The sequence below is a fragment of the Macaca mulatta genome, chromosome 6, assembly GCF_049350105.2.
Source record: "Macaca mulatta isolate MMU2019108-1 chromosome 6, T2T-MMU8v2.0, whole genome shotgun sequence".
In the NCBI taxonomy this organism is placed as follows: domain Eukaryota; kingdom Metazoa; phylum Chordata; class Mammalia; order Primates; family Cercopithecidae; genus Macaca; species Macaca mulatta.
This window is the reverse complement of record NC_133411.1, coordinates 143,257,279-143,278,079: the sequence shown is the minus strand read 5'-3', so window position 1 is coordinate 143,278,079 and position 20,801 is coordinate 143,257,279. Positions and strand designations below refer to the sequence as shown.

Genomic DNA, 20,801 nt, shown 5'->3' with positions numbered 1-20,801 from the left:
TGCCCAGGCTGGAGTACAATGGCAGGATCTCGGCTCACTGCAACTTCTGCCTTCTGGGTTCAAGCATTTCTTCCAGTTTCAGCCTCCCGAGTAGCTGGGATTACAGGTTCCTGCCACTAGGCCCAGCTAATTTTTGTATTTTTAGTTTAGTTTAGTTTAGTTCAGTTCAGTTTGAGACAGAGTCTTGCTCTGTCGCCCAGGCTGGAGTGCAATGGCGTGATCTCACTGCAACCTCTGCCTCTTGGATTCAAGCGATTCTCCTGCCTCAGCCTCCCGAGTAACTGGGATTACAGGTGCGTGCCACCATGCCCGGCTAATTTTTGTATTTTTAGTAGAGACGGAGTTTCACCATGTTGGTCAGGCTGATCTCGAACTCCTGACCTCATGATCCGCCTGCCTTAGCCTCCCAAAGTGCTGGGATTACAGGCATGAGCCACCACGCCTGGACAATTTTTGTATTTTTAGTAGTATTACTGTATTTTTAATTGGAGAGCAGAAGTGCCATTGTCAATAACTGAATTTAGAAGTGGGAATTGCATTAAGATATATTGATGGATTTTAAGGGATAGTGAGAATTTCTAAGTAAAAATAGTGGCTAACCAATTATATCATGACTTTGGAAGTTTTCAGAACTGAATATACAGATTTGAGAATCTTCCTCTTAGAGACTGTGGTTGAAGAGGTAAGAATAGATCATTCTCGGCCGGGCGCGGTGGCTCAAGCCTGTAATCCCAGCACTTTGGGAGGCCGAGACGGGCGGATCATGAGGTCAGGAGATCGAGACCATCCTGGCGAACACGGTGAAACCCCGTCTCTACTAAAGAAATACAAAAAACTAGCCGGGCAAGGTGGCGGGCGCCTGTAGTCCCAGCTACTCTGGAGGCTGAGGCCGGAGAATGGCGTGAACCCGGGAGGCGGAGCTTGCAGTGAGCTGAGATCCGGCCACTGCACTCCAGCCTGGGCTACAGAGCGAGACTCCGTCTCAAAAAAAAAAAAAAAAAAAAGAATAGATCATTCTCCCAGACATGGAAGGAAAAAATAAGAGGTAGTTCTCATCACCAAGCATGGAAGAGATCTGTGGAGTGTTGGAGAACAGCAGAGAAGGAGGCCTAGACAGAAGTACCCACATTCTTTTATTCTCTTGTTCTTATCTGGAACCTGGAGTAAAATTATCCCTGTCCCTTACCTCACAGAATTTTGTAAGGCTAATTACCTTTGAGAATTAAGGCAGCCATGAGTGAAGTGGCTCTTTAGACTAGATATTATTTATTTTTATTTATTTATTTATTTTTGAGATGGAATCTCACTCTGTCACCCAGACTGGAGTGCAGTGGCGCGATCTTGGCTCACTGCATCCTTTGCCTCCCGGGTTCAAGCGATTCTCCTACCTCAGCATGCCGAGTAACTGGGACTACAGGCGTGCGCCACCACATCCGGCTAATTTTTGTATTTTTAGTAGAGATGGGGTTTCACCATTTTGGCCAGGTGGTCTTGAACTCCTGACCTCAAGTGATCCTCCCACCTCGGCCTCCCAAAGTGCTGGGATTACAGGCATGAGCCACTATGCCTGGTGTATATAGATATTTTTTAAGAGATGAGGTTTCAGTCTGTTGCCCAGGCTGGAGTACAGTGGTACAATCATAGCTCACTGTAGCCTTGAACTCTTGGGTTCAAGTAATCCTCCCAACTAAGGCTCCCGAGTAGCTGGGAGTACTGGTGCATGCCCCCAAGCCCTGCTAAAACTTTCTTTTCTTAATATTTCCAAATTTCAGATGATGATTTTTTTTTTTTTTTTTTTGAGATGTAGTTTCACTCTTGTTGTCCAGGCTAGAGTGCAATGGCGCAATCTCAGCTCACTGCAACCTCCACCTCCTGGGTTCGAGCAATTCTCCTGCCTCAGCTTCTGAGTAGCTGAGATTACAGGCATGTGCCACCACGGCCCAGCTGATTTCATAGTTTTAGTAGAGATGGGATTTCTCCATGTTGGTCAGGTTGGTCTCAAACTCCTGACTTCAGGTGATCTGCCTGCCTCAGCCTCCCAAAGTGTTGGGATTATAGGTGTGAAGCCACTGCACCCGGTGACATTTATTAATTAAAAAATTTTTTTGCTGTTTTCGTTTTGTACATCAGAGAAAGACTTTTTTTTTTTTTTTGAGACAGAGTCTCCTTCTGTCACCCAGGCTGGAGTGCAATGGCACAATCTCAGCTCACTGCAACCTCCGCCTCCCGGGTTCAGGCAATTCTCCTGCCTCAACCTCCTGAGTAGCTGGGACTACAGGCACATGCCACCATGCCCGGCTAATTTTTGTACTTTTAGTAGACACGGGGTTTCACCATGTTGGCCAGGATGGTCTTGATCTCCTGACCTCATGATCCACCTGCATCGGCCTCCCAAAGTGCTGGGATTACAGGCGTGAGCCACCATGCCCGGCCCCTGAAGCGGTATCTTAATGTGCTTTTTAATGTCTGTTTTTGTTCACATTATATCCTTAGGTCTTGGAATAGTGCCTGGCATATAGTAGGCACTCAATGAAAATTGTGGTAGTGCCGGGCGCGGTGGCTCAAGCCTGTAATCCCAGCACTTTGGGAGGCTGAGACGGGCGGATCACAAGGTCAGGAGATCGAGACCATCCTGGCTAACACGGTGAAACCCCGTCTCTACTAAAAAATACAAAAAACTAGCCGGGCGAGGTGGCGGGCGCCTGTGGTCCCAGCTACTCCGGAGGCTGAGGCAGGAGAATGGCGTAAACCCGGGAGGCGGAGCTTGCAGTGAGCTGAGATCCGGCCACTGCACTCCAGCCTGGGCGACAGAGCCAGACTCAGTCTCAAAAAAAAAAAAAAAAAAGAAAATTGTGGTAGTAAAAAAGGATTTATATATTTTGGCAGATGACAACTTTAAAGTGGCTCAATTAGAAAGGCTTACCCTAAATTAATTTTTTGGCTATTTATGGAGGGAGATTGAGTCAGAACAAGAGCCAGTCTCAAAGATTTATGGTAGTAAGTTGTATAAACAAGGAAAGATCCCAGATTTCTGTCACTGAGACATTTCTACTTCTGCTATGATACTTTACAGGTGATGAGTATGTGCTTCTGTAATTCTTTTGATAAAATTTGTAAATGCCTTCTTTGTTCTAGGCACTGTACTGAACACGTATTAATTGAACAAGACAGATGTGCATCTTGCCCTCACGGAGCTTATGGTTTAGTGGGGGTTTCAGACAAGTAAACAGGCAGTTAACAGTACTGCATGACAGATGCTATGAAGGGGAAAGTGCAGATTGATGTGAACATATAGAAGGAGCATCTAATACTAACATACAAGCTGAGTCCTGAGGAAATAGCTGACTTGGCCAAGTAGTTGGAGTAGCATCAACAAATGCACAGAGATTAGACAAACCCTGGCAAATTGGGAAACTAATACTCTATAGGCTAGGGAAAGGAGGTTAAGAGGATAAGTAGGGGCCAAATCTCACAAGGCCTTATAAGCCATTTTAGGGAGTTTTAAATTTATCCTGCAGGATGAGGAATCCTTGAAGCAGAGAAGTGACATGGTCAGGCCTAGCACGGTGGCTCATGCCTGTAATCCCAGCACTTTGGGAGGCCGAGGCAGGCGGATCACTAGGTCAGGAGATCGAGACCGTTCTGGCCAACATGGTGAAACCCCATCTTTACTAAAAATACAAAAATTAACTGGGCATTGTGGTGCGTGCCTGTTGTCCTGTAGTCCTAGCTACTCAGGAGACTGAGGCAGGAGAATAGCTTGAACCCGGGAGCCGGAGGTTACAGTGAGGCAAGATTGTGCCACTGCACTCCAGCCTGGTGACAAAGCGAGACTCCGTCTCAAAAAAAAAAGTGACATGATCACACATCTGATTTTAAAATAGTTCTGTGACTTCATTGTGGAGACTGAATTGGAGAGCACGAATGTGAATTCAGGGAGACCAACTGATAGACTTGTGTATTAATTTTGTGAGACAGCTGAGGAGACCTGAACTAGGAAGAGCAGTAGATAGGTTAAGGGAGTGTGGGGAGGGAGAAAAATGCCCTTGGTTTCTGGTTTGATTTATGGAGTAAGTTGTGGTTCCATTCACTGTAATAGCAGATTGTTGAGAACCAGTAGGTTTGGGGGAGAAGATGTGTTTAGTTTTAGATTTGCTGAATTTAAAGGACCTGTACCTAGTTTGTGGGATTTATTGTGGACTTTCACTTCTTGTGGAAACCAGGAGAAATATCTGTTAGACATAGAAATGTTGAAATTATCAGTAGTATATGGACAGTTACTAAAGCTATAAGAGTAGATTAATCTTATACAAATGTAAACTAAAAATAGATTAAAGATTTAAATGTAAGATCTGAAACTGTAAAACTACTAGAAGAAAACTTGGGAAAAGTTCTATGACATTGGATCTGGGTAATGATTTTGTGGATATGAACCCAAAAGCACAGACAACAGAAGCAAACATGGACAAATGGGATTACATCAAACAAAAAAGTATGCATATCCAAGGAAACAATCAATAGAGAGAAGAGAGAACCCACAGAATTAGAGAAAATACTTGCAAACCATACATCTAATAAGAGGTTAGTATCTGGAATATGTAAGGAACTCAGATAAATCAATAGTAAGAAAACAAATAACCTGATTAAAAATTGGGCAAAGGACCAGGTGCAGTGGCACATGCCTATAATCCCAGCACTTTGAGAGGCCAAGGTGGGAGGATAGTTTGAGTCCAGGAGTTCAAGACCAGCCCAGGCAACATGGTGAAACCCTGTGTCTTTAAAAAATAAAAATAAAAAATGGGCAAAGGAGGCTGGGTGCAGTGGCTCACAGCTGTAATCCCAGCATTTTGGGAGGCTGAGGCAGGCAAATCACTTGAGATGAGGAGTTTGAGACCAGCCTGGATAACCTGGTGAAACCCCATCTCCACTAAAAATACAAAAAGTAGCCAGGCGTGGTGGCGTGTCCCCGTAATCCTAGCTACATAGGAGGCTGAGGCAGGAGAATTGCTTGAACCCAGGAGGCAGAGGTTGCAGTGAGCCAAGATCATGCCAGTGCACTCTAGCCTGGGTCACAGAGCAAGACTCCGTCTAAAAAAAAAAAGAAAGGAAAAAAAAATCAACCTAAGTGTCCATTAAGGATGAATGCATAAAGAAAATGTGGTATGTATACACGATGGAGCACTATTCAGCTGTAAAAATAGAAGGAAATCCTGTCATTTGTGATGATGTGGATGAACCTGGAGGACGTTATGGTAAGTGAAATAAGTCACGCACAGGACAAATACCGCGTGATCTCAATTACATACAGAATCTATAAAAGTGCAACTCATAGAAGTAGAGCGTAGAATGGTAGTTACCACGGGCTAGAGTGGAGGTGGTTGGGGAGATATTGGTCAAGAGATATGAAAATTCAGTCAGAAAGAAGGAGTAAGTTCAAGAGATCTGTTATACAAAATGGTAGCTAGTTAATAACAATGATTGTATTCTTGAAAATTGCTGAGAGTAGAATTTAAGTGTTCTCACCCCAAAAAAATAAGTATGTGAGGTAATGTTAATTAGCTTGATTTAGCTAATTTTACAATGTATACATATTTCAAAACAACATGTACATAATATATACAATTTTAATTTATCAATTAAAATTAACAAAATGTGAAAAAGTAATTCAGGCTGGGTGTGGTGGCTCACACCTACAATCCTAGTGCTTTGGAAGGCTGAGGCGGGAAGATCGCTTCAGCCCAGCACTCATGATCCGCCTGGGCAACATAACCAGACCCTGTCTCTACGAAAAAAATGTTTAATTAGCCAGTAGTCCTAATACTGTAGGCTGTAGGACTACAGGCATGCGCTTGTCCTAGCTACTCAGGAGGTTGAGGTGGTAGGATTGTCTCAGGTGGTAGGCTCCTTGCTTGAGCCCAGGAGTTTGAGGCTGCAGTGAGCTTCGATTGTGCCTTTGCACTCTAGTCTGGGCAATGGAGCAAGACCCTATCTCTTTAAAAAATAATTTCTTAAAAAGAGTTGATCAGATTGAGATGGAGCAGCCAGTAGGTGGGGAGAAGCCCAAGAGTGTTGTCCCTATAACCAAGTGACAAAAGTGGCTCCCACACCCCCCAAAAAAGAGAGTACGTGAGATTGACCGGGAAACTTGAGTTTCCCGGTCAATATATATCAATATATGAAGAGAGGAAAGCCTAAGACAAGGACCCTATGTTTTAGAAACAGACAGAGAAAGAGTCGCTGCCAGGTAGATAGGAGGAGATTGGGAACATTTTAGGTCCGAGAAACCAGGAATGGAGGAACAGTTGGCATTGTTTTTACGCTAAGAAACCAAGTAAATATGGGCGGAGAGATGGCTATTGGATGTAGGAAAAATGTAGATGACTTTTTTCCTATGGCTAGAGAAGTTTAATGCAATGTAGGAGCAAAAGAGAAGGTTAATTATCTTGAGTGACTGGGTCAGAAAGTGAAGACTGTGAGTACAGATAATGTCTTCAAGAGGTTTAGCTGTGAAGGACATGAAAGGGCCGGAACTGGAGTAGGACATAGAGTTAAAGGAAAGTAAAATTTCAATAAGTTCTTTTCCTTTCTTTCTTTCTTTTTTTTTTGGGGACAGGGTCTCACTCTGTTACACAGGCTGGTCTCAAACTCCTGGCCTCAAGTGATCCTCCTGCCTTGGCCTCCCAAGGTACTAGGTTTACAGGCATGAACCACCACTCCCAGCCTCATTAAGTTCTTTTGGTTTTTCTTACACGAATGTGATTTGCCTTTTTAGTATTATGTCTGTTTTTTTAGCTTCATTTTATTTTGAGGTGGCGGATGGAGCAAGAATTGAAAACATATAACTATATTTGCATTGTGTAATTAATCCTTTGCATGTGGTAAGGAAATAGCTTTACTATCTTAATTAGCTAGATTTTCTTAGTATCATTTTTGAGAGGTTCTGGATAATGAAATCTCATTTTAATGTATTTTGTATTCTGTTTGTTTTTAGATCATTCATCGCGATATAAAACCTGAGAATATTTTAGTATCCCAGTCAGGAATTACTAAGCTCTGTGATTTTGGTTTTGCACGAACACTAGCAGCTCCTGGGGACATTTATACGGACTATGTGGCCACACGCTGGTATAGAGCTCCAGAATTAGTATTAAAAGATACTTCTTATGGAAAGTATGTATATTTTGGGGTCCTGTCAGCCTTTCTTAGGTATCTTTCTTTTTTTTGTTTTTTGAGACAGAGTGTTGCTCTGTCGCCCAGGCTGGAGCGCAGTGGTACAATCTCAGCTGACTGCAACCTCCGCCTCCCAGGTTCAAGCAATTCTCCTATTTCAGCCTCCCGAGTAGCTGGGACTACAGGCGCACACCATCACTCCTTTTGTATTTTTAGTAGAGACGGGGTTTCACAATATTGGTCAGGCTGATTTCGAACTACTGACCTCAGGTGATCTACCCGCCCCGGCCTCCCAAAGTGCTAGGATTACAGGCGTGAGTCACCGTGCCCAGCCTCCTAGGTATCTCTTTTATCCCTTGGTATATTCTTGTATATCTGTCACCCTAATACTGACACACTCTGCCCTCTGCATCTAGGTTGGGGCTAAGAAGAGGGACACCTTTAAAGATAACATAACAGATTCTTTAGGTACCTGCATTGCTGGCTACTGCTACTGCTGCGCTCTCTCAGCTCTCACGGGTTGAATGAACACAGCCCCAGAAGACCTATGCAGACATCCCTCAGAGTGTATCTATATTTGCTTTAAGCTGTGCCATGCCCTCAGCAGAGTTCCCTCTTCTGTTTATCTTTAGCCTCGACATTCTGCAAATATTTGAAATCATTTATCTTACTCTGCCAGTGTTGCAGTAGGAACTGCCGAGTTTCCCATTTCCTGGAAAAATGGTACCCTCTTTGTGAAGACTGGCAAATAATTTTAAATTCTACTGTTTTAGGTGCAAAAATTAACCAGGTGTGGTGGCGTGTGCCTGTAGTCCCAGCTACTTGGGAGGCTGAAACAGGAGAATTGCCTCAAAAGTAGCATGATCTCGGTCTAACATAAAACAGCAGCCTAAAATATAAATAATCAATCTTGAACATAAAGAGATAGAAGTATGTAATTTAATACCTGATTTAATGGAATACATGGAGGAGGAGAATTCTCATGTGCTTTTCCTAGAAATTATTATTCTGTTATTATAATAATATGTAATATTAATGAGTACTTACTTTTTGCCAGAAACTGTTCTAAATGCTTTATATACATCAAATAATTTAATCTTTACAACAACCCTGTGATGAAGTTGCTACTATTAGCATTCTCATTTTAAATAGTAGAACACTAAGGCACAGAGGTAAAGTAATTTGCCTGAAATCACATAGCTGCTTAATAGCAGAACTGAACCAGAATTCTAACCCAGGTGATCTGGATTCACAGTCCATTCCCCTGGGTACCTTTTCAACTGTACCTACCATTGATGCCCTGTACAGACTGTCTCTGTACCTCAGTTACTTCATCTATAAAATGGAAATTATAATAGGACTCACTTCGTAGGTTTGTGGTGAGGATTAAATGATTTGATACATGCTCAATAAATATTATCTACTCTTACTCAAAGTCCTAAAATATTTTTTCTTCATTTCTTTTTTGCCTCTGGGCATAATGTAGCCTGCATAAGATCTCTCTGTCTCGCCGGGTGCGGTGGCTCAAGCCTGTAATCCCAGCACTTTGGGAGGCTAAGACGGGCGGATCACGAGGTCAGGAGATCGAGACCATCCTGGCTAACATGGTGAAACCCCGTCTCTACTAAAAAAAAATACAAAAAAGTAGCCGGGCGAGGTGGCGGGCGCCTGTAGTCCCAGCTACTCGGGAGACTGAGGCAAGAGAATGGCGTGAACCCAGGAGGCGGAGCTTGCAGTGAGCTGAGATCCGGCCACAGCACTCCAGCCTGGGCGACAGAGCGAGACTCCGTCTCAAAAAAAAAAAAAAAAAAGATCTCTCTGTCTCATTTTTACCCTCTTTTCATGATGTAGCTTAAATTCCTTTTCTGATATACTCCCTAGCCCCCCAATCCTATTCTACATCTTTTAGTACATTGTCTGTAAATTTTGTGTCAGTTAATATTTAACATGGGCTAGTTCTTTCTCTAGCTCTTTTTTTTTTTTTTTTTTTTTTTTTTAACCTCTCACTAAAAGTTAAGTTCCTTGAGGATAGGCATAATCTCTTATATTATACATAACCAAACTTGGTGCCTGGCCCATAGTAAGATTGGATTCTAGGAGAATTCACATTATGTTTGAAACAAATTTGCTTGTGAGTCTGTTTTGATAACTTTTTTATTGTAAAAGAAAACACAGACACAGAATATCTCACGTAACAAATGGATAGCTCCACCACCTGATCAAAAAATAGGATTTTGCCCACTACCCCAGAAAACCCTTTGTGTGCCCTACTGCAGTTGTAACATGCTCCTTTCCCCACAAAGCAACCATGATACTGATTTTTATTGCAATCATTTCCTTGCATTTTTAAAAATAATAGAGACAGGTCTCGCTGTGTTGTTCAGGCTTGTCTCGAACTCCTGCCCTCAAGTGGTCCTCCTGCCTCAGCCTCCCAAAGTGCTGGGATTACAGGTGTAAGCCACCAGGCCTGGCCATTTCCTTGCATTTTAAAGATAGTTTTATCACCCAAATGTGCATCCATTTAGTTTAATCTAGGCTTTTTTGAGATATGATTCATATATCATACAAGTTACCCATTTAAAATGTACAATTAAGTGTTTTACAGTATATTCGCAGAGTTGTACAACCATAACCATAGTAATTTTGGAACATATTTATCACCCCAAAACGAAACCCTATACCCATTTTAACTCTCCATTTCCTCCCAACCCTTCCAGGCCTAGATAAACTCCTATCTGCTTTCATTCTCTATGGATTTGCCTATTCTGGACATTTCATATAAGTAGAGTTATATAATATATGGTCCTTTGGGACTAGCTTTTTTCACTTAACATAGCATGTATTAGTACTTCATTTCTTTTTTTTTTTTTAAAACAGAGATGGGGTTTTGCCATTTGGTCTCGATCTCCTGACCTCAAGTGATCTGCTCACCTCGGCCTCCCAAAATGCTGGGATTACAGGCCTGAGCCACTGTGCCCAGCCAGCACTTTGTTTCTTTTTTTTTTTTCTTTTTTTAGAGAAGGAGTCTCGCTCCGTCGCCCAGGCTGGAGTGCAGTGGCGTGATCTCAGCTCACTGCAGCCTCCGCCTCCCGGGTTCACACCATTCTCCTGCCTCAGCCTCCCAAGTAGCTGGGACTACAGGTGCCCGCCACCACGCCTGGTTAACTTTTTGTATTTTTAGTGGAGACGGGGTTTCACCATGTTAGCCAGGATGGTCTTCATCTCCTGACCTTGTGACCTGCCCGCCTCGGCCTCCCAAAGTGCTGGGATTACAGGCGTGAGCCACCACGCCCAGCCCACTTTATTTCTTTTTATGGCTGAATAATATTCCACTGAATGGTTAGAGCTCTTTTTATTTACCCATTCATCAGTTGATGGACATTTGGGTTGTTTTTACTTTTTAGCTATTATGGGTAATGCTGCTATGAGCGTTTGTGTACTTGTTTTTGTATGGACATATGTTTTCTTTTTTTTTTTTTTTATTATACTTTAAGTTCCAGGGTACATGTGCACAATGTGCAGGTTTGTTACATATGTATACTTGTGCCACGTTGGTGTGCTGCACCCATCAACTCGTCAACACCCATCAACTCGTCATTTACATCAGGTATAACTCCCAATGCCATCCCTCCCCCATCCCCCATCCCCATAATAGGCCCTGGTGTGTGATGTTCCCCTTCCAGAGTCCAAGTGATCTCATTGTTCAATTCCCACCTATGAGTGAGAACATGCAGTGTTTGGCTTTCTGTTCTTGCGATAATTTGCTGAGAATGATGGTTTCCAGCTGCATCCATGTCCCTACAAAGGACACAAACTCATCCTTTTTTATGGCTGCATAGTATTCCATGGTGTATATGTGCCACATTTTCTTAATCCAGTCTGTCACTGATGGACATTTGGGTTGATTCCAAGTCTTTGCTATTGTGAATAGTGCCACAATAAACATACGTGTGCGTGTGTCTTTATAGCAGCATGATTTATAATCCTTTGAGTATATACCCAGTAATGGGATGGCTGGGTCATGTTTTCATTTCTTTTGGGTATATACTTAGGAGTTAGAATTGTGGGTCATATGGTAACTATGTTTAGTCTTTGAAGAACTGCCAGATTGTTTTCCATAGTGTTTGTACCATTTTACATTCCCACTAGCTGAGTGTGAGGGTTTCAGTGTCTCCATGTCTTTGCTAGCACTTACTATTATGTTCTTTTGTTTAATAGCCATCCTAGCCTTTTTTTAAGTAAACTTTATTTTGGGATAATTTTAGATTTACAGAAAAGTTGCAAAGATAGTATAGTTTCCACATAGTCCTCACCCAGTTTCTGTTTACCCTAATATCATATTTCATTACTATGGAGGTTTATCATCTCTTTTTAATTTATTACTCGAATACTTTTATAAATGGACATTTCCCCTTATTTGGTTACCTAATGGTATAGTTCACATAGAGAAACTGGGTAAATGCTTGATTTATTTATCAATTTTAAAGATGAATTGGCTCCAAAAGGTGACCTCCAAAGGCAACTAATTAATTTTTTTAGAAATACCATTATGAACTCATGGACTTAAACGTATTTAATGGGTTTCAATGCATTGCAATTATTGGGGCAAAAAGATAATACCTTTTCCCGGCTGGGCACAGTGGTTCACACCTGTAATCCCAGAACTTTTGGGAGGCCGAGGTGGGCGGATCACCTGAGGTCAGGAGTTCAAGACCAGCCTGCCCAACATGGAGAAACCCCATCTCTACTTAAAATACAAAACTAGCAGGGCGTGGTGGTGCATGCCTGTAATCCCACCTACTTGAGAGACTGAGGCAGGAAAATTGCTTGAACCCGGGAGGCGGAGGTTGCGGTGAGCCGAGATCACACCACTGCACTCCAGCCTAGGCAACAAGAGTGAAACTGTCTCAAAAAAAAAAAAAAAAAGATAATACCTTTTCCCTACCTGTAACAAGAGTCACAGCCAATACCCTTATAACAAAAGATGGGTTAGCAAGAGAAAAATATGACAAATTTAACAAAGCTCTATGTGACATGGAAGCCTTCATAAATGAAAACCCAAAGACCCAGGGAGAACACAGTCTGATTTTATGCTAAGTTTGCTGAAAGGAGTGAATACTTGTAGAGAAACATGATTGAGCAAAAGGAGTATGATCTAATGGTAATAAACCCAGCAAGGCCTGTTTGTTCAGATTCTTCTTGGCCTCTCTGTTTTGCATTCCTTCCTTCCAGGTTTGGGCAGGACTTCTCTGGAATGAGGGTCTTACTTTCAAGGGAGGTGGATCAGAGAGTGACCATTCTGTTTTATGGCTTGCTTTCGGGAAGAGAAATTCTAGTTGCTCAGGAGGTGGGCAGGTGGAAGAGGAATCCTGGTTTCTTTTTTTTTTTTTTTTTTGAGACGGAGTCTCGCTCTGTCACCCAGGCTGGAGTGCAGTGGCTGGATCTCAGCTCACTGCAAGCTCCGCCTCCCAGATTTACGCCATTCTCCTGCCTCAGCCTCCCGAGTAGCTGGGACTACAGGCGCCGCCACCTCGCCCAGCTAGTTTTTTGTATTGTTTAGTAGAGACGGGGTTTCACCGTGTTAGCCAGGATGGTGTCGATCTCCTGACCTTGTGATCCGCCCGTCTCGGCCTCCCAGAGTGCTGGGAGTACAGGCTTGAGCCACCGCACCTGGCCAGGAATCCTGGTTTCTATGATACACCTTCGGGGAGAATGGAGGGCAGGAGAAGGTCAGAGAGATTTTGTTTCTGAGGCCTTTCTAATCTCCTTCAGTTCAAAGTATGTATCATGCCAAAGCACCATACTTTCGGGTATCATAGTCTAAGCCTGGACACAATTATTATTATTATTGAAGTTCAAAATCAATGGGTGCCGTCAGGCCTCTGAGCGCAAGCTAAGCCATCATATCCCCTGTGACCTGCATGTATACATCCAAATGGCCTGAAGTAACTGAAGAATCACAAAAGAAGTGAAATTAGCCTGTTCCTGCCTTAACTGATGACATTACCTTGTGAAATTCCTTTTCCTGGCTCATCCTGGCTCAAAAGCTCCCCCACTGAGCACCTTGTGTCCCCTGCCCCTGCCTGCCAGAGAACTACCCCCTTTGACTGTAATTTTCCACTACCTACCCAAATACTGTAAAATGGCCCCACCCCTATTACCCTTCGTTGACTCTCTTTTTGGACTCAGCCCGCCTGCACCCCAGGTGAAATTAACAACCTTGTTGCTCACACAAAGCCTGTTTGGTGATCTCTTCACATGGACATGAGTGAAGGGTGCCTTTCAAGGTGACTTTCCTTTTAACAGGACCTAGTATGTAGTCTCTGATACTTCCCTTGTGACCTGACTGACAAGATAGCAGTCCAGGCTCATTTTTTACATGTTTTTGCCCCAGACCTGGTATCAGCCATATTATATCTTTTTTAAAAACTGCATTATTAGGCCGGGCGCGGTGGCTCACGCCTGTAATCCCAGCACTTTGGGAGGCCGAGGCGGGCGGATCACAAGGTCAGGAGATCGAGACCATCCTGGCTAACATGGTGAAACCCCGTCTCTACTAAAAATACAAAAAATTAGCCGGGCGCGGTGGCGGGCGCCTGTAGTCCCAGCTACTCAGGAGGCTGAGGCAGGAGAATGGCGTAAACCCAGGAGGCGGAGCTTGCAGTGAGCCGAGATCGCGCCACTGCACTCCAGCCTGGGCGACAGAGCGAGACTCCGTCTCAAAAAAAAAAAAAAAAAAAAAAAAAAAAAAAAAAAAAACTGCATTATTGAGATATGTTTATATAATATGATTCATCCATTTGAAGTAAATTTCAGTGGTTTTTAGTGTATTCACAGATATGTACAACTATCACCACAGTCAATTTTCATCACCTCAGTAAAAACCCCATACCATTTATTTATGACACTCCTGTACCTCTGAACTCCCTCCCTAACCCTAAGCAATTACTACTGTCTTCTCTATCTTTATATATTTTTATTTTTATTTTTGTTTTTTGAGACAGTCTCTCTTTGTCACCCAGGCTGGAGTGCAGTGGTGCGATCTCGGCTCACTGCAACATCCACCTCCCGGGTTCAAGCAATTCTCCTGCCTCAGCCTCCTGAGTAGCTGGGACTACAGGCACATGCCACCATACCCAGCTAAGTTTTTTTTTGTATTTTTGTAGAGATGGGGTTTCACCATGTTGGTCAGGCTGGTCTCGAACTCCTGACCTCGTGATCGACCTGTACCGGCCTCCCAAATTGCTGAGATTACAGATGCAAGCCACTGCGCCCGGCCTATGGCTGGCTAATTTTTAATTTTTTCTTTTGTAGAAACAGGGTCTCGCTGTGTTGACTAGGCTGATTTTGAATTCCTGGGCTTAAGCGATCCTCCCGCCTCAGCCTCCCAACATGTTAGGGTGATAGGTGTGAGCCACCACGCTGAAGCCTGACTTTTTTATTCTAGCTACTCTAATGGGTGTGAAGTGGTATCTCATTGTGGGTTTGCTTTACATTTCCCTAATGTCTAATGAGGTTGAATGTCTTTTTTTTGTGTGCTTATTGGCCATCTGTATATTGTCCTTGGAGAAATGTCTGTTCAGATCCTTTGCCTATTTTTAAAATGAGTTTTCTTTTTATTATTGAGTTGTAAGAATTTTCTACATATCCCAGATACAAATTCCTTATCAGATATGTGATGTGCAAATATGTTCTTCCATGTTATGAGTTGTGTCTTCACTTTCTTGATTATGTCTTTTTTTTTTTTTGAGATGGAGTCTCACTCTGTTGCCCAGGCTGGAGTGCAGTGGCATGATCTCAGCTCACTGCAAGCTCCGTCTCCCAGATTCATGCCATTCTCCTGCCTCAGCCTCCCGAGTAGCTGGGACTACAGGCACCCACCACCACACCCGGCTATTTTTTTTTTTTTTTTGTATTTTTAATAGAGACGGGGTTTCACCGTGTTAGCCAGGATGGTCTCGATCTCCTGACCTCGTGATCTGCCAGCCTCGGCCTCCCAAAGTGCTGGGATTACAGGCGTGAGCCACTGCACCCGGCCAGTTATGTCTTTTGATTTTCAAATGTTTTCAATTTTGAGAAGTCCAATTTATCTGTTTCTTTTATTGCCTATGCTTTTGGTATCATATTTCAAAATTGTTTGCCAAATGCAGGATTATGAAGATTTACAGTTACATTTTCTTCTAAGAGTTACGACTTTAGCTCTTACATTTAAGTCTGATCCATTCGAGTTAATTTTTGTATATGCTATAAGGTAAGAGTCCAAGTTCATTCTTTTACATGTGGCTATCCAGTTGTTGTCCCAGCACCATTTGTTGAAAATATTGTTCTTTCCCTATTATGGTGTTGGGCCCTTTTTGGAATTCAGTTGACCATAGTTGTAAGTGTAACTGTTCAAGGGGTTCACCTTGCCCGCTGCCTAGACAGAGCTGATTCATCAAGACGGGAATTGCAGTAGAGATAGAATACCTTATGCAGAGCTGGCTGTGCTGGAGACTGGAGTTTTATTATTACTCAAATCAGTCTCCTTGGGCATTCAGGGAGCAGAGTTTTTAAGGACAACTTGGTGGGTAGGGGGAGGCCAGTAAGCTGGGAGTTCTGATTGGTCAGGTTTAAAATCACAGGGAGTCAAAGCTGTCTTCTTGCACTGAGTCAGTTCCTGGGTCCAGGATGGCCATGAGATCAGATGAGCCAGTTTAGCAGTGTGGGTGGTGCCAGCTGATCCATCAAATGCAGGGTTTGCAAAATATCTCAAGCACTGATCTTAGGAGCAGTTTATGGAGGGTCAGAATCTTGTAGCTTCCAGCTGCATGACTCCTAAACCATGATATCTGATCTTGTGGCTAATGTTAGTCCTACAAAGGCAATCTGGTCCCCAGGCAAGAAGGAAGTCTGCTTTGGGAAAGGGTTATTACTGTCTTTGTCTTAAACTACAAACTATAAACGAAGTTTCTCCCGAAATTAGTCCAGCCTACGCCCAGGAATGAACAAGGACAGCTTGGAGGTTAGAAGCAAGATGGAGTCAGTTAAGTTAGATCTCCTTCACTGTCTCAGTCATAATTTTGCAAAGGTGGTTTCGTAAGGGCTTATTTCTAGAATCTCAGTTCTGTTCCATTGATCTGTAAGGCTGTCCTTTTTCCAGCAACGCACTTTCTTTCCTTTTTTTCTTTTCTTTTCTTTTTTTTTTGACAAGATCTCACTCTGTTGCCCAGGGTGGAGCACAGTGGCATGGTCTCAGCTCACAGCGACCTCCACCTTCCAGGCTCAAGCAATCCTCCCACCTCAGCCTCCTGAGTAGTTGGGATTACAGGGGTGCACCACCAAACCTGGCTAATTTTTAAATTTTTTGTTGACACAGGATTTCACCATGTTGCCTCAGCTGGTCTTGAATGGCTGGGCTCAAGCAATCTGCCTGCCTCGGACTCCCAAAGTGTTGGGATTATGGGCACGAGCCACCACACCCAGCTGACACACTGTCTTAATAACTATTGCTTTGTAGTAAGTTTGAAATCAGGAAGTGTGAGTCTTTCTACTTTACTTACTTTTCCAAGATTGTTTTGGCTATTCTAGGTCCCTTCCAATTCCATATGAATTTTAAGATCAGCTTCTCAATTTTTGCAAAAAAGACATCTGATATTCTGATATGGATTACATTGTATCTGTGGATTAGTTTGGAGATACTGCTGTCTTAAAAATATTAACTCTTATTCTAATCTGTGAGTTTAGAGTGTTTTGCCATTTATTTAGATCTTCCATAATTTTTTCAACAGTTTTGTAGTTTTCAAAGCATACATTTTGCACTTGTTTTGTGAAATTTATTCTTAAGTATCTTATTCTTTTTGATGCTATCATGAATGGAGTTTTCTTAACTTCATTTCAAATTGTTCATTGCACGGGCATAAAAATACAACTTATTTTTGTATACTGAGTTCATATTGAAGTGGTGTCATTGTCTGGGGTAAATACCCGGGGTTCATCATCTCGTGCCAAGGAGATAAAGGACATAGACATGCATGAAGAGTGAGTTTAGGAGCAGAGGTTTAATAGGCAAAAGAAAGAGAAAGGAGAACAGCTCTCTCCCTGGTGAGAAAGAGGGGCCTCCTAAAGGAAAATCTGGCCTGCGGCAGACTGCATGAGATTTTATAGGCAGACTTGAGGAGGTGATGTCTGATTTATGTAGAACTCACAGATTGGTTTGACCAGGTATGACAGTTACATAAGCAAGGGGAAGGCTGGTTGCCCCACTCTAATCTTATTATGCAAATTGAATCTTTGCCTGACTGGGGCCATATTGTCTTCTCCTTACTGTACATGTGGTTTGGCAAAGAGAAGGGAAGATAGAACCACCATTTTGAACATGCCTAGTCCCAGGTAGCCTTTTCCTGTTGGCGCAACTGCTGGCATTCACCTTTGCAAGCTTCCAGCTTGTGTGTCTGTGTCTGCAGCACAATTTTACAGGCTGCTTTTTGTTAGAAAAGAAAATGATTTGGGGCTGCTTTTCATTAAAAGGAAAACCTTACTGAGGATCCCGTACCCTCACTGCCTGCCTAAATAATTTGTTCTTAACTCATATCATTATCATACAACCTTGCTGAACTTGTTTATTTGTTCTCATAGTTGTTTAGTGGATTCCTTAGGATTTTCTGCATAGAAGATCATGTCATCTGTGAATAGATATAGTTGTACTTTTTTGCTGGTCTGGATGCCTTTTATTTCTTTTTCCTGTCTAATTATGCTGACTAGAATCTCCAGTACAATGTTGAATAGAAGTGGCAAGAGCAGACATCCTTGTCTTGTTCCTAATCTTATGGCGAAATCATTCAGTCTAAGTATGGTATTAGATATGGATTTTTCATAGATGCCTTTTATTAGGTTGAGGAAGTTTCCTTTTATTCTTAGTTTGTTGAGTGTTTTTATCATGAAGGGGTGTTGGATTTTATCAAATGTTTTTTCCTTGTCTATTGAAATGATCAAAATGAGAATTTTTTTTGGTTTTTATTCTATTGATGTATTATGTTACATTTATTGGTTTTTGGATATTGAACCAACCTTGTGTTCCTGGAATAAATCCCAATTGGTCACAGTGCATAATTCTTTTTATATGATGCTGGATTCAGTTTGCTAGTATTTTGTTGAGAATTTTGTGTTCACATTCATAAAAGATATTTGTAGTTTTCTTTTCTACTGGTTTGGGTATCAGGGAAATATTGGTTTTAAAAAATGAGATAGGATGTGTTCCTTCTGTTTTTTGAAAGAGTTTGTGAAGACTTGGTATTAATTCTTTAAATGATAGAATTCAGTAGTGACATCATCTAGGCCTGGGCTTTTCTTTGTGGGTAGTTTTTTCAAAAAATCATGAATTTAGTCTTTTCACTTGTTAAAAGTTTATTGAGGCCAGGCACAGTGGCTCAAGCCTGTAATCCCAGCACTTTGGGAGGCCTAGACGGGTGGATCACGAGGTCAGGAGATCGAGACCATCCTGGCTAACACAGTGAAACCCCGTCTCTACTAAAAAATACAAAATAGCCGGGCGAGGTGGTGGGCGTCTGTAGTCCCAGTTACTCGGGAGGCTGAGGCAGGAGAATGGCGTAAACCCGGGAGGCAGAGCTTGCAGTGAGCTGAGATCCGGCCAGTGCACTCCAGCCTGGGCGACAGAGCGAGACCCTGTCTCAAAAAACAAAAAAAAAGTTTATTGAGATTGTCTATTTTTTCTTGAGCCAGTTTCAGTAGTTTGTGCTTTTCTGGGAAACTATTCATTTAATCTAAGTTATCTAATCTGTTGGCAAACAATTATTTATTCCTTTATAATCGTTTTAATTTCTGTAAAGTCAGTAGTAATGTCACCTCTTTCATTTCTGATTCTAATAATTTGAGTTTTCTCTCTTTTGTTCTTGGTCATTCTAACTGTGTTTCAATTTTGTTGATTTATGAAAAAATAGCTTTTGGTTTCATTGATTTTCTCTTTCTCTATTTAATGAACTTTTACTTTTTAAATATTTCCTTCTTTTTACTTGCGTGGTTTAGTTTGCCCTTCTTTTTCCAGTGTCTTAAGGTGGAAGGTTAGGTTACTGATTTGGTATCTTTCTTCATATAGACATTACAGCTATACATTTCCCTCTCTGCTTTACTGCATCCCACAAATGCTGGTATATTGTGTCTTCATTTTCATGAGTCTCAAAGGATTTCCTTTTTTTTTTTTTTTAAACAGGATCTTGCTCTGTTGCTCAGGCTGGAGTGCAGTGGTATGATCTTGAATCACTGCAGCCTTGACTTCCCCAGCTTAAGTGATCCTCCCACCTCAGCCTCCCGAGTAGCACACACACAGGTGTGTGCCCTCATGCTTGGCTAATTTTGTTCATTTTTTTGCAGAGACAAGGTCTCACTACATTACCCAGGCTGTTCTCAAACTCCTATACTCAAGTGATCCTCCTACCTCTGCCTCCCATAGTGTTGAGATTAAAGGCATGAGCTACCACGTCCAGGCTCAAAGTATTTTTTGATTTCTCTTTTGATTTCACCTTGTACCCATTGGTTATTTCGTCGAATGTAGTTTAATTTCCATATATTTGTAAATTTCCAAAATTTTTCCTGCAATTAATATCTAATTTTATTCCACTGTAACAAGAGAATATAATTTGTGTAATTTCTGCCCTTTTAAATTTACTGAGGTTTATTTATGGTCCAGCACATGGGCTATCCTGGAGAATGTTCCATGTGACTTGAGAACAATACATAAATGTATATTCTATTGTTGTTCTGTGAAGTGTTCTACAGATAGTTATTATGTCTAGTTTGTTTATCATGTTGTTCATATTTTCTCTTCTTGATTTTCTAATTGGTTTAGACATGCTTATCATTATTATAGTTTTCTGATAGATTTCCCCCTTTATTATTATGAAATTTACCTCTTCATCTCTAGTAACATTTTTTTGTTAAAAGTCTATTTTATCTTATATTAGGGCAGCCTTTTTAGTTTTCTTGTGGTTGTTGTTTACATATCTTTTTCACAACCTTTACTTATAATGTTTGTATATTGAATATAAAGTATATCTTGCCTAAACAATATATAGTTAGATCATGAGGTTTTTTTCCCCCCTCCAGGCTGACAGTCTCCGCCTTTTGCTGGACGGATTAATCTGTTAACGTTTAATGCCATTATTATTTTCATTTATTTATTTTTTTGAGACAGTCTCACTCTGTCACCCAGGCTGGAGTGCAGTGGCACAATCTTAGCTCACTACAACTTCTGCCTCCCAGGTTCAAGCAGTTCTCCCTTCCTCAGCCCCCTGAGTAGCTGGGATTACAGGCATCCACCACCATGCCTGGCTAATTTTTGTATTTTTAGTAGAGATGGTGTTTCACCATGTTGGCCAGGTTGGTCTCAAATTCCTGACCTCAAGTGATCCACCCACCTAGGCCTACCAAATCTCTGGGATTACAGGTGCGAGCCACCGTGCCCAACCACATTTAATGTCATTATTGACATAGTTGTAATTACATCTGCCATTTTAGTCTTTTGTGTTTGTCTCATGTTGTTTTCTTGTTCCTCCTTTGCTGCATTATTTTGCATTAAATGGTTGTTTTCTAATTATTTTAATTCCTTTAATAATTTTTTTTTACTATCTTTGTGTGTG

General features: G+C 41.9%; 1 protein-coding gene across 1 annotated transcript in view; it reads left to right on the top strand.

The window, feature by feature from the left end:
* Positions 1–20,801, top strand: part of CDKL3 (cyclin dependent kinase like 3) — a 75,922-nt gene that overhangs the window by 13,774 nt on the left and 41,347 nt on the right.